Source organism: Carlito syrichta, unplaced genomic scaffold, assembly GCF_000164805.1.
Source record: "Carlito syrichta isolate Samal-C Ts95f unplaced genomic scaffold, Tarsius_syrichta-2.0.1 Scaffold130664, whole genome shotgun sequence".
Lineage (NCBI taxonomy): Eukaryota > Metazoa > Chordata > Mammalia > Primates > Tarsiidae > Carlito > Carlito syrichta.
Genome location: NW_007074760.1, coordinates 3,473 through 6,328, shown reverse-complemented (window position 1 = coordinate 6,328; position 2,856 = coordinate 3,473).

Below are 2,856 nucleotides of genomic sequence, written 5' to 3'. Positions count from 1 at the left end.
TCTGGACATTTCACGTAACTAGAGTCACGCACGACGAGGCCACTGGGTCTGGTTTCCTTCGCTCGGCGCTATGTTTCAGACATCCCTGCATGTCGTGGCGGGTGTCAGGACTTTATTCCTTTTTTTTTTTTTGAGTCGGAGTCTCACTCTGTCGCCCAGACTGGAGTGCGGCGGCCACTCCCGGCCACCGCAGCCTCGACCTGCTGGGCTCCAGCGATCCTTCCGCCTCAGCCTTCCAAGTAGCCGGAATTACAGGCATGCGCTACCACGCCCGGCTGATTTTTGATTTATTGTAGAGATGAGGTCTCGCTGCCCAGGCGGGTCTCAAACCCGCGGGCTCAGGCAATCCACTCACCTCAGCCTCCCAAAGGCGCGGGATTGCAGGCTGAGCCACCGAGCCCGGCTTTTTTTTTTTTTTAAATTGGAGTCGCACTCTGTCGCTCAGGCTGGAGTGCAGTGGCATGCTCACGACCACCCCAGCTTCAACGTGCTGGACTCTGGCGATCCTTCTGCCTCAGCCTTCCAAGTGGTGGGAACTACAGGTGTGTGCTACCACACCCGGCTAATTTTTGATTTATTGTAGAGACGAGGTCTCACCAAGTTTCCCAAGCGGGTCTCGAACCCACAGGCTCAGGCAATCCACTCGCCTCGGCCTCCCAAAGTGCTGGGATTACAGGCTGTGCCACTGAGTCCAGCCTTTTATGTCTCAGGAGTATTCCATGGTATGGGTAGGACCACACAATGCTTTTTCATCTGTGGATGGACATTTGTTTCCACCTTTTGACTGTTGTAATGCTGCTACGGACATGTGTGTACATGTAATGTTAAAAGGGTTAACTTGATTTTATAGAAAATTTACCTTTAAAAAAGTTGTGGGTTTCTTTAGCCAAGTGTGGCAGCTCACGCCTGTAATCCCATCACTTTGGGAGGTGGAGGCAAGAGGATTGCTTGAGCCCAGGGGTTTGAGACCAGCCTGGGCAACTTGGCGAGACCACATCTCTACAATAAATAAATAATTTAACCGGGTGTGGGGGTATGCGCCTGTAATTCCAGCTACTTGGAAGGCTGAGGTGAAAGGATTGCCTGAGTCCAGCAAGTCGAGGCTGTGGTGGCCATGAACATGCCACTGCACACCAACCTGGGCTACAGAGTGAAACTCCAACTCAAAAAAAAAAAAAAAAAAGCTGTCCCCCAGACTGAAGAGTGCAGTGGCATGATTACCACTCACTGCAGTCTCTACCTCCTGGGCTCAGGCAATCCTCCCCTCGCAGCCTCCCAAGTAGCAGGGACTACAGGTGCACACCACCATGCCCAGCGAATTATTGATTTTTTGTAGAGATGAGGTCTTGCTATGTTTCCCAGGCTGTTCTCAAACTCCTAGGCTCAAGCAATCCTCCCACCTTGGCCTCCCAAAGTGCTGGGATCACAGGTGTGAGTCACCATACCTAGCCAAAAAAAAGTTTTAATATCATGCTATGTGCCAAAAAGGCCTAGAAACAACGACACTCTGTGTCCCCTCATGCCCGCAGTAAAAATTAGCACACCAAATACCTAGCTCTAGCTCTTGGTTTCTCAGTTTCATTGTCCAATAAAAGGAGCCCGAGTGCCTTGGGGAATAGTTGATTTGAGGACTGGGGAAGGAAAAACACAAGATAAACCCACAGCATCTTGTGGTGCCAGAAAGTAAGGCTGTGCTTTTTGTCATCAAAAAAATAGAGTCCCAGCAGGGCTCGGTGTCTCAGCCTGTAATCCCGCGCCTTTGGGAGGCCGAGGTGAGTGGATTGTCTGAGCCTGCGTGTTCGAGACCCGCCTGGGCAGGGAGACCTCATCTCTACAATAAATTTAAAAATCAGCCAGGTGTGGTAGCGCGCGCCTGTAATTCTGGCTTCTCGGAAGGCTGAGGCGGAAGGATCGCCGGAGCCCAGCAGGTCGAGGCTGCGGTGGCCGGGAGCAGCCACTGCACTCCAGTCTGGGCGACGGAGTGAGACTCCAACTCAAAAAAAAAAAAAATGGAGTCCCATCGAAAGAACAATACTTGGCTGGGCGCATTGGCTCATACCTGGAATCCCAGTGCTTTGGGAGGCCAAGGCAGGAAGATTGCTTTAGCCCAGGAGTTTGAGACCAGATTAGGCAATATAGTGAGATTATGTCTTTATAAAAAGTAAAATAATTACCTGGGTGTGGTGGTGCCTCTAGTCCCAGTTACTCAGAAGGCTGAGGCAGAAGGAGCACTTGGGCCCAGTAGTTGGAGGCTTTGGTGAGTTGTGTTCATAATACTGTATTCCAGACTGGGTGACAGAGTGAGACCCTGTCAACAAAAGAAAGAGAGAGAGAGAAAAGAAAGAGAGAAAGAAAGAAAAAGAAAGAAAGAAAGAAAAGGAAAGGAAAGAAAAGAAAAGAAAAGAAAAGAAAGAGGATTCAGTTTGTGAGATTTCTCCCAGGTGTTAACTTACAATCTGTGCACTTTTCTGGATGTGTGTCATTCTTGATAGAAAAGATGCAATTACTAAAATGCAAATAAAAATGAAATAGACAGATTCAGCTATCTGTCTCAGGTATGCACATGTTAGTGTTAAAACTATTAACAGAAAGCAGAGCAATGATGCTGGCTGAGGTTGGGAGACAGCTACTTTGGGAGGGAACATAGGATTGTGAGAACCGAGGGCTAACTTGCTAGAAATTTGTGGACACCCTGTGGATATCTTGAAATGGGCCAGAAACCCACAACCACTACAAATCAGGTTAAACTCCCCAGGACAACACAGCTCCTCTATAGGGGGAGGGCACCCTACAAAACCCAGAATTTATTTATAAAAAATTGTGTATGAGCCGGGCTTGGTGGCTCAGCCGGTAATC